Raw genomic sequence first — 12,041 nt, forward strand, 5'->3', positions numbered from 1 at the left:
TGACTGGAACTCCCCCACCATCTCTCATTCACCCAACTAACTCCAGCTGAACAAGTTTTCTAGAAGCTATGTAAAAAAGGAAAGGAAATAAAAACTGGTTAGGAATTTTATCTGTCTGTGACACCAAGGGTACAATAGGAATTACCCTCTTGTCCTTTTCCCCCTAGACACAACAAAGGGAGGCCTCTCAATGACAAGAGACCTAGACAATCCAGGAGAATGTCAACTTAAATGATGAGCTCCAAAGAGCCCACTCGTTAAAAAGACCAACTCTAAATACATTCAACCCCAGCGTCCCATACCCTTAGCCACCCTCCCCTCCAGAACTCTGGAAGACTCTCCTCCTTCCTAACCAAATGGAAAACCATCAAAGGGGACCTGTGGGCCCTCAGTATAATAGAAAAGTGGTACTATATCCATTTCACAGAAATCTCACCCTTCTTGGGTATTGCAAAACCACCAAAAGAGCAAGAAAGCGTCTTGCCACCTATCGTCGTGAAACTACTTCACCAAGGATCCATTCAAACTGGCCCGCCAGGTCAAGAGGGAAAAGACTTCTACTCAATAATCTTTCTAACTACAAGAATGGAGGGCACCTGGAGGCCATCTTGGACCCGTCAAAGCTAAACAAGTTTCTGAACATGTCAAAGTTCAAAATGCTACCTATGATCTTCCAAGATGCCTTCATGTTCACTGTAGACCTAAAAGATACTCACCTCCATGTCTACATAGCAGACAGTCACAGAAAGTAATTATGATTTGTAGCAACAGGCTCTCACTTCCAGTTATGCGCTTTACCATTTGGGCTGTTCACTGCTTCTAGAGTTTTCATAAAATGCTTAGCTCCTCTGATAGCACATTACAGAACTCCGAAAGTTCATATTTACCCCTACTCAGACGACTGTCTCATTCAAGGAAGATCTACAGCAGAGTCCCTAGAAGCCTTGCAGACCACCCTAGACTACTTTCAGAAGGTTGGCCTCACCTTACGTCTTCAAAAGTCACAAACTCTTCCTCAAACAAGGCTTTTTGTGGGAGTCATTGTAGATTCGGTTTGGCAGAAAGCCTTCCTTCCCAAAGACAAGATAGCTTTCCCGATAGGCTACCTGACAAGCCTAATTCCATTCCTGGTCCAACTCTGGGGTGGGGGCCTCAATAGACATATTTGCCTCTTACCAGAACAAACAAGTACAGAAGTTCTGCTCTGGAACTTAACAGACAGGGACTTGGAAAGTAGATGCTTACTCTTTCACATGGACAGACTGGTTCCCTTATGCATTCTAACCCTTGCCTCTGATCCTCAGATTACTGATAAAAGCCAGGATGGACAGATCAGCATCGTCCTAGTGCCACCCTTTTGCTGAGGTAACACTGGTTCTCCCTTCTTTTGACCCTCGGCAAGGGAAGATGCACACCTTACCACAGGAAGTAGACCTTCTCAGCCAAGCCAAGGGATCTGTTTTCCATCCTCACTTATCCACACTCAGATTAACAGCCTGGGGGATGAGCTTTTGACATCAAGGAGGGACTTCTTTCCCAAGAACATGCTTTCCTTTCTAAAGAAAGCAAGGAAACCAAATACCAGATGATCATACCTGTCAAAATGGAAGACGTTTCCATCTTGTGTCACAGCAAGAACAACCACCCTTCTCAGGCAGACATCAACTCAGTTTTGCAATACCTGTCAGGCCTGTTCAGACGGGGACTTTCCTATTCCAGCATTAAAGTACATGTATCTGCTATGTCAGCTTGTCTGCACAGTGCTCCACCTGTCTTCTTGCACCCCCACATGAAGCTTTTCCTAGAAGGGGCAATTCACGAGACCACCAAGAAGGAATGCTATTCTTGCTTGGGATCTAAATTATGAGTTAGAGAAACTAACCTTGCCCCACTTTGAACCTGCTGCCACTGCCTCTCTAAATATGCCCACCTGGAAAACCACTTTTGTTATAGGTTTCACGTAAAAAATAGGGTTTCAGAACTACAAGCCCTCGTATGTAAAGAACCTTGGACTGTCTTTGTCAGGGATAGAGTAACCCTTAGAACAAGCCCGTCCTTTATTCCTAAGGTGGTGTCAGAACTTACATTAAATCAGACTGTCTACCTACCACTCTTCTTCAAATATCCATGGAACAGTGCTGAGTAAGTCATTCATTTCCTGGCTGTGCATAAGCAGGTCATGTACAATTTAGACAGGACAAAAAACATAATAGAGCAGTGCAATTACTGGTGGCTTTTGCGGAGCATAAACCGAAACAGGCCTGTCTTAAAACAAATGGTTTCAAAATAGATAGCAAACTGCATTAAGCTCTGTTGCTCACACCTTGGAAAATATCTATCTGAGCATATTAAGGTCTACTCCACCAGGCATGGGTAACTACCATGGCTTTCCTCAAAGAAGTTCTTACCCAGGCCATCTTAGAGGCAGCCGTATGGCACACTTTTACAAAACACTATAACTTACATAAGCAATGTCTCCAGTGCTAGAACAGGTTTCACTACTGCCATCCTTCAGTACCTTATTTCCTAGGGTCATACAGATGACCTACCACCCATTTGTTAGCCTTGGGAGCCCTCCCAAGAATCAGTATTGCAACATTGACTAAGAAGAACATAGTACTATTGTGTCCCACTTACCGTAATTGTAGATGTTTGAGTAGGTAATGTTGCAGTACATAACTTCCTCACCAACCCCTCTGTCTGCTGACTACTTTTCTCCGACTTGCTGGGTGCAAGGGGTGAAGGATTTCTCTGCACATAGTCCCATTTTTTTGTTACCCCTTCTCTGTGTCTTGTGTTTTTCCTCCTTTTCACTCAAATTCAGACAGTAGGGGTGGTCATGCTGTTCTCTGGCATTGGACTGCTTGTTCACTGCTTAAAAGGACCTGAAGTTGATGCAGATGGATGCCCTTATTATACCATGATAGCCACATGTTGGTTGTTGGACATCTGTCGGCTTGGGATAGACTCTGGAAATTGAGACAGTTGTGGCTGCCGCATAGCAGGAAGACTCGATAATCCATACAGCAACATTGATCAACTTGAACATCTGCAGTTATGGTACATGGGACACAACTGTACTTCCTCCCTCTATTGGGTATGGAAAGGGCAAAGTCATAATGCAAGGCAGTTAAGTTTAAGCTCCAGTTTCCTCCCACGTTTCAAAGACATGCATCTGGAGCGTTTCTCCACAGGCCTTCGCTGAAAATTGGCTTCTTTCCAAGTTGGACTTTCCTGGTAAACAAATGTTAAATAAATAAAAATAAATAAACATTCTTGCAAAAATACCCTGTCATTAATTTGTATATTACAATAAGATCATTCCTTAAGTATAGATCTAAGTTTTGTAGCCTGTCTTTATTGCGTAATTGTCATAACTTTGTATTTCCTTTGGCTATTTATGTTGGATACTTTCTAGTTGTCTGTATTTCTTAGTGGCTAGAAACCAAACTAATAGAAAGTACTCTGTTTTCTTTAGTCTTTAATACCCCCCATTCTTTCATTTCAGTAATTTTGCTGTATACACAGTTATCTTATTACACTGCTGCCGTATTCACATATTCCGTAAAACTTAAGTTCCTTTGTGCATTTGTAATTTTTGTTATGTAAATTGTATATGCTCTGACTTTGATGTGTTATATTGTTTTTGCTTATCTGCACTTAACTGTGTTGGGTAGCTTAGCTTTGGTGAATGAGTTGCATGTTTATTTCGGTGACAAGGACTGTAACATTCTGGGACTTGCTGTTCTGACTTTTGGTCAGTTATTTTCCTTTTATTATAAAAGTTGTTGATATTATGGTTTCACCATGTGGGTTTGTTTCTGGAGTGTGCCCTGCACTTGTTCCCGTAGGGTACAGCTGCATCTGTACTCTTTCTGATTTTATGATTATATCTTTACTAATATAGATCGTAGCTGCTTCCTCATGGGCAGGTTTGGGGGTATACACTTGGTGTCCTTTCAATTAACAAATTCTGCTGTGCAATACCAGTCTAGTTTTTTTTTTTTTGTGTGTTTTCGTAAAATGAGTCTAGACTGCTCCTTACAGTTTCTCTGGAACAGCCGAAAATCTCAGGTTTTCTTTGCACCCTCTGTCTTCTAACTGTACCATTTTTTGAAACAGCCCTTGAGAAGTGTAATAATCAGACAGCTTTTTTTTTCATTTAAACTTCTGATTTGTGCATTTTTATCAGTTCATTATAATAGCTAGTTAAAACGTATTCTATTTTTACAGGCTTTTGTTATTGGAGTTGATATATAGGCCTTCAATATTTAATTTATTTTAGTCACCTCTGAGTATATTTGATTTATTTTTTCCACTAAATTGCTGAAAGTTATCGATTGTACCAAAGCTCAAGCTTGAACTGATTTTACTATCTAGCTGCAGGATTTCTGCCAGTCATTGTTTTCTCTTCACCTTTTAAAGTTGGTTTTCTTTCAGGTTATCTAAATGTCTTCTTTGGTGACATCCAGGCAGTGTACTTTCTAGACAGTAACTGAATTTTACTCAAGCTAGCAGAATTACTAGCTGTTATTTCTTAATTTGTTTTCACACTGGGAGAGCTGAAATTAAGCTGTTGGTCAGTGTGCAGCCATCTTCGAAGTCCAGCAAAGAACTTTCTTAAGTACATAGTTTATCAATTTGTTATAAAAGAAATATCACATGATATCCAATTGTCTTTGTTGTGACTGTCACAAGTGATTGCTTGCAAGTTTGTGTTTTTTGTATTTTCTTTCAGCATATTCAATTTATGCTATATTTTAATTTCAGACTGCTCTGTTTTGTGTTCTTGTCTAATTTTGATTTTTAGGATCATAGTAGGTTACTAGGCTATTGGCCCCATGGCCCTTATAAGCCTAGCCAAGAGTTTAGCCCATGTTTAGACAAGTCAGCACCCATACAGGTGGAATCCCAGGGGTGTATTTTCTGTTTCCCATCCAGTTGTCCAAGTTACAGTTAAAAAGGGATAATGAGGTACTCTGCTTGACATGGAGAGGGAGTCTATTCCACAGATGGGGGAGTCTCTGGGACACAAATCTGTCCCGCCAACAAGTCCTATTGATATCACAGACCAGGTTGAGGTTGCGCATATGGGTTGCTCGGGTGGAGCTTGACTTGCGGATATGCAGCAGTCCCATCAAGGAGGGATCTGAGATGGCTTTGTATGCTAGACAGAAGTCACCTCTTGAGTAGTCTGTATGAAACTGAGTGGAGGGACAGGGCTTTTAGCCTATCTGTTTATTGTAGGTGTTTGAGGCCCTGGATTCTCCTGGTGAGGAGCTTCTGTGGTCTCTCCAGCTGCTGCATGTGCTTTGCGAGGTACATGACAAAGGGGGTGTTGTACTCAATAACTGGCCTTATAAGGGAAGAATTACAGGGATGTTATGAGATACCCTTACTAATGAGGTGGGCTATGTAGAAAGCTTTCTGTACAGTGGAAGCAACAAGGTGGTCAAAAGTCAGGTTGCTATCAACCTGGGTGCCGAAATCCCTCACTACTGATTGTGTATTTGGGATGATGTTATTAATGTGATAATATGTAGGGACATCACTCTCCCCAAAGGGGATGATGTATTTTTTAGCATTCAGCTTGAGGCCATGTTTCTGGCTCTAGTCATTTGTTTGTGTGAGACCCTCTTGGAGGGTGTCCACATCACTTGGGGAATTGATGACTGCGCCCAATTTGCAGTCATCTGCAAACTTGGTCAGCCCTAGCCCACTGGTCTTGGGCTGCACCTCAGAGAAGTATATCCCGAATAATAGAGTCCCCAGGACTGATCCCTGGGGTACGCCGCTCATTATGGGTCTACTGCTTGAGGTGGCTTCCCCTATTTTGATAGGTGGGTTCTATCAGTGAGCCAATTTGCTACCCATCTGGTAACATATGGATTGATGCCTAGTTGAGAGAGTTTATCTACTATGCCTGAGTGGGGAATAGTGTCAAAGGCTTTGGCCAGGTCAAGGTAGGCATTGTGCACCGTCTTCCCCTCATCCATGGCTTTGGTGACTGTCTCAAAGAAGTCGAAAAGATTTAACAGACATGACCTCCCCTTGACAAAGCCAAACTGTGGGGTCCAGTGTTTGGAGGTTGCCAATGTCCCTGTTAATGAGGTCCATGATAATCCATTTTATGGCCTTGCAAGAACAGGCTAGTTAGGCTGATGGGTCTACAATTTCCTGGATCAGTGGATGCTCAACCTTTGTGTAAAGGGATGACAGTGGCTGTCCTCCACTCGGTTGGGATAAAGCCGATACTCAGGCTTTGGTTGAATAGGGTGCCTAATGGTGCTGCAAGTTCATGAGTTCATGTAGGATGCAGCCTGGGATGTTATCGTGTCCCATGGAGGCTGTATTTTTTTGCCTTTGAGAGGGCAGTGATGACCTGTTCCCTAGAGATATGGGGGGGGGGGGACAGAGGGGAGAATTTTTCAATGAATCTGTCAGCCAGTAGATTGGCTATATCTACAGCATTTGTGTATGTGGTGTCCTTGATCACCAGTTCCGAAAAGATCTGGGTGCTTCCTTTGAGATTGCTGACATATATGAAGAAGGCCTTATGATTGTGTCTAGTAGATGTGGCCAATTTGGACTCGAAGTTGGCTTTAGAGGATTTCACTAGTGCTCTTATTTGCTTATTCAGGCTAAGGAGAGATTGCTTCCAATTGGACACCTGCTCCTTCTTGGTCCTGTACAGCATTTTATTTCCTTTTGTTATAGTTTATTTATTGCAGATGTCTACCAGACAGGTTTACTCTGCCTAGCGGAGGATGATTTTGACCTGTCAAGTATTCCCGATTCTGTGCATCTATATATTGCTCGTGTAATACTTTGATGTAGATTTGGACATCGGTGCCAGTTCCTACAGTGGGGGAGGGGATGTAAAGCTGTTAATACCATCCCTCAGGAGGTTCTAATCAGCTTTGGAGAAGTTTTTTTTTGTTTGACCCTAGCTAGAGGGGGGTCAGGGGAGATTACTTCGAAAGTGACCGCTTTATGGTCTGATCATACCAGGGAGGGTGATACTGTAGGGGTGCTGCAGTGGATGTCCTTCAAGGATGCATCTGCAGTCCTAACATATGGGTTGTCCTGCCTCAGGCAGCCCTTCGGTCGTCCGGATTCCAAAGTCTGGGTCTGGCCTCGGCTGATGTCGCACTTCACCCGATGTCATAGCTGCTGTTTATTGGGTATAAAGGCATCAGCCGACTCCATTTTCCTCGGTCTTTCTTGCCGCGCGGTGCCCGAAGCAGAAGCTGTTCGCAAGTGCCGGTCGGTCAGATCCAGAGATTTCTACTACCGAAGACTTCTAAAAAGCTAAGTACCCCGTTGGGGACTCTTTCTTGCCTCAGCCGATGTCAGACAAAGTAAATAATTGTTTAACTTGTGGGAAACAAATACCTCATAAGGATATTATCACCTTCTGTGGGGTTATCAACTAGCTGTTCCAAAGCATTTGATTGATAAAGTTGAGGAATCTGTGGACATTTGTGTTCTGGCATGAGTAGTTTTTCCAGTCTATGGTTGGGTAATTAAAGTCACCCAGTATCAGGGTAAAGGGTTGAATCTTGATAGATTTCAAGAGGTCCAGGTAGGTGGAGTGGGCATCTTGAGTCAAATTTGGGGGCCTGTAGCTAGCTATAATTTGAATAGGGGTCTTGTCAATGGTTAACTGCACCTGGAGTATCTCCTGTGCATCATACTGTATGACCAACCTGGAGGTGTGTGTGTCTTTAATATATATTGAAACTCCACCTCCTTTGGCTTTGCTGCCCACATTTTCGGGTCTGAATGTATGGTAGAATGAGTAACCAGGTAAAGCTGGGGTGCTCTCCGCAGCTTTGAACCATATTTCTCTGACTGCATAAATGTCAGTATCTTCCAGGGTTAAGAATGCTTGCAGTGAGTGCACTTCCAAAAGCATGACCCGTAATTTGCGTTTTGTTGAAGTTTTTATGTTGGTAGTATCGACTTCATGACTTTTCCTAAAAAAGGCAATATGGGGAGGCAAAGGCCTTTGCCAGAGGCCTGAAGCCCAAGTGAGATAGATGCAGGCCATTTCTAGTAAAACATTGTGGTCTGTCGATCATATCTTCCCAGGCTGTCCTGCACTGTGTCCCCCAGGAATGACACCAGAAACTAAGCCAATTGTTTAAATCAGTTATTTTCTGTTTGTATTGAGGCATCATTCTGGGTGACTGTAGAATGCTGCTTAAAGCTAGGGACATACCTGCCTGGGACACACATTCAGCAAGATCAATCATGTCTCTCTTCATATAGTCCAGGGAGGTATGTCTCAAGTGGTTCACGCCACCATGGACTATGACAGAGTTATAACAGTACCTGTTGTTGACAGATTTGAGTGCGTGTATGATATGGTGGATTTTAGCACCTGGCAAACAACTAACCATGGCTTTCTCCTTATCCAGCCTGGTGAGAGACACATCTGTGTGTCTCACAATGGAGTTTCCTATGACTAATATATTGGGTTTATGGTTAGACCTTAGTGGCTGCGAGATGCAGGTGTGTGGACTATGCCTGGTATGTGGTGTGGAGGACTGTGGAGTTCTCATGTGTTTTTGCCTCTGAGGTCTCCTTTGTTTGGGTTGTTTTTTTGTTGAGAACCTCTACATATGTGGGTGTGTGTTGTGTAGTTGTGGGTAGTGTTTGAGGTGTAGTGATTGTGTTGACAACCTTCTCAGTGCCCGATATACTGGCTTGTGAGGGAGAGAGGATAGAGTCTAGCTTCTTTATGTAATTCGATATCTCACAAATTGTGTTCCTAGGTGGTAGTAATAGATATTTGTCTGTGTACATGAGGCAGTTGCTACACTGTCTCAGGATGCCCATATCAACCAGGCTGGCAGGGGAAACCATAGGAAATTGTCCATCCATATTTGTCAGAATCTGAGGGAGAGAGCCAGAGAGATTTAAGGGGTAGGCCTAAAGCCCAAGTGCTTAAATCAAAACTAAGAGGCTTAGAATAGCACCTAAAATTTAAACAGGCTAAAATCAAGCAGTAATAAATGCAGCAGAGAAGATGCAACTGAACACTTGAGCTAACAAATAGCAGGAAAATCAAGATGAAGTGATAGAGTAGGAGGAGGAAACACAAATATTGTAAAAGCAGCTGAATAAAGTTTTTTTTATTTTATTTATTTATTTTTAGTAAAGTGGAAAGGGAGACAAGAGAAAGTTAAGAAACTGAGGGGATTGGCCTTCCCAAATGTTCTCTCTGTATGAGGTAGAATGAGCTAATGACACTCGACTGAGAGGTGTGTCTCGGATCAAATTTACACTAGAGGTGGGCAACTGCAAAGCTACCAAGTATAAGAATAAGACACCAATAGGGAGGGTCGGAAACTATGCTACAGCTACTAGCTACACTGTTTAGGCAGAAAATACTACAGAAATGTTTATCACAGCATAAAAACAGCAGTAAGACACTAAATGAAAATTGTAAACAAATAAAGGAGCAAGGAGACTCTAGAGAATTCTTTTAACTGCAAACAAATTAGTTATATGATGCACTCCTTGGCAGGAAGTCAGAACAAACAAACAAACAGAGATGCTTAACAAATAAAGAAAATTTCCAGTTAATACCGTTCACACAGTGAAACTAGCTAAAAAAGCTTTACAAACAGCGTGACAGTAACAAAAGTGATTTAACAGGCCCTGGAAGGCAGATAGTTTCAGTACAATAGTACAGATTAGTTTATAGCAATACAATACAGTAAAAATAGTAGGCAGCACTGCAGACAATAAAAAAGTGATGTAAATGGTTAGAGTAAGCAGTAGCTAGTAAAATAAGGGAAAAAAAAACAAGATACTTATTGTTATAAGTCACAGATAAGACTTGTGGTCAGTGCTCCTCCTCCGTACAGCTCAGTGTGAATAAACAGAATTCCTCTCAAAGGCATGGCCTAAATACCATAAGGTACAAGCTAAAAAAAGAGCTCAGAAGGACCAATGAGTGCTTACTCCATGCCATAGACCAACCAACCTTTACCAGCCAGTGACTAATCAACACAATCCTCTCATTAAGGTGAAGAAAGGCTTTTGCTAATTCAAGATGGCCTGGGACGTGTGCTCAGAACAAACAAGCCACTGCAAAGAAACAAACAAGCCCAGAGACAGCAAATCTGAACTGGGACTATGCTACAGCTACTAGCTACACTATTTTAGGCAGAAAACACTACAGACATGTTTATCTCAGCAAAAAAAGCAGCAGTGAGACACTAAATGAAAGTTTTAAACAGATAAAGGAGCAAGAGACTCTAGAGAATGCTTTTAACTGCAAACAATTTGTGTCTGCAGTTTCCTTCCTGTCCTTTTTAATCTTAATCTTAATCTTAATGTACTGTTTAATTTTTTTCTTTTCCATTTTTTTCCCAAATCCATGTAAAGATCCAGTTGTCTTATTTCTTGCCCATCAAGCATGTTAGGTGTTGCCTGGGGTAAATCATTTTAAAATCACATTCTTTATCTGTGCTTAATCTTATGAGCTTTGGGATTGCTGTTCTTTGTGTTTTTTGACACATACAGCTAGTCTTCCATGCTGCCATTGAGGAGTATTGACAGTTGTTGCTTTGAATAAGTGTTTTGCTAAGAGTTATATCATTCAAATATCTTCATTTTATGAACGTGAGACACAAATCTTTGACTTTCAGATGTTGACCTGAAGTAATTTTATGTTTTGAGTATTTTTTCATTTAAAGTATATTTGTTTAGCTTCTCCATAACTCGCCTCCTACATTTATTATAAATGACACAACACTCTGATTTAGCTCATATTACTTAGTGCAGTATCAAACAATGAGCAGCACCTATGTATTAACATTTAAATTCTCTGCACAAGCCGATGGAGTACATTTGTTGGTACAGTGCCCAGCCCTACTCAGAATTCATCATCCTGTTGATGTTCTTGCGTAGCAAATGCCAGGTTTAGTAAGCATGGGACTCCTGGTTGCCATCCATACTGCAAGTCAGAAAATACAAACTATTGCGCACTCACACTCACACACACCAATTCTTTTAGGTTACAGATAAAAATATTCCAGTGATGTTAGTAATTTTGTTATGCTAAAATCGCTCTATCCAGTCTGATTTTACTTTATGGTTCCCTTTCTAGTGCTATTAAATACTGAACACTTTTCCTCTCGTAGTAAAACTAGTTAAGTACTTATTTATCTCATTTTTGAATGTGTTTAAGCAGTTAATTTTTTCACTAAATGTTGAACTGTTTTTTGCCTACCCTCTTCCCTAACTTCTTTTCCTAACACATGTATAACAGCTTTTGATACTGTCACGAGCTTATACAAGTAACTGTGCTTTTGACTTGAAGCAGAACATCTTACATGCTGTAGGAACAATTCCTTTCTTATACCCTGTTATGATAGGATACTTATATCACCTAAACTAAAAGACAGTGTTGCAACAAATTTTATATATGTATATATATATATATATATATATATATATATATATATATATATGGGTCTACTTCTATTTGGTCGACAGCTCATTTCATTGACAAAAGTATTCAAGGCAAAAACCTGGGTTTTGCCCCCCTCCCCACTGTTGTGCGACTGTGGAGTTGTTATATATAGTTGGGGGTGTGGGGGGCACAGCCCCCCACATTGGGGGGGTGTGGGGGGGGGTGCAGCCCTCCACCTAGAATGTTTGTCGATGAAATGAGCTGTCAACCAAATGGGTTTCAGTGAAATGGCTGTCAGCGAATAGAAGTAGACCCATATATATATATATATATATATATATATATATATATATATATATGAATTCAGCTAACAGACACCCTTCCTGCCCCATGCTAGACTCTGTACAAGTAAGGAAGTGTGGTGCAGGTGTACCAGTAGAGTGTAGTCCTGTTCACAGTCTCAAATGATTTCTTTAATGTCTGAAAGAGTGGATTGTCTGACCCCCAAAAAAGACCTCTGTCATACACCCCAGTATGAAGACCTAAGGCTGACAACTTGGATGATCTAGCTTCCATCCTCTTCAGGCAGGAATTCTCCAAACATACGTAC

General features: G+C 41.5%; 1 protein-coding gene across 1 annotated transcript in view; it reads left to right on the plus strand.

The window, feature by feature from the left end:
- Positions 1-12,041, plus strand: part of SETD1B (SET domain containing 1B, histone lysine methyltransferase) — a 1,665,584-nt gene that overhangs the window by 1,091,332 nt on the left and 562,211 nt on the right. The window lies entirely within an intron of this gene.

The sequence above is a fragment of the Protopterus annectens genome, chromosome 4.part0 (assembly GCF_019279795.1).
Source record: "Protopterus annectens isolate FY-2018-M chromosome 4.part0, PAN1.0, whole genome shotgun sequence".
NCBI lineage: Eukaryota > Metazoa > Chordata > Ceratodontiformes > Protopteridae > Protopterus > Protopterus annectens.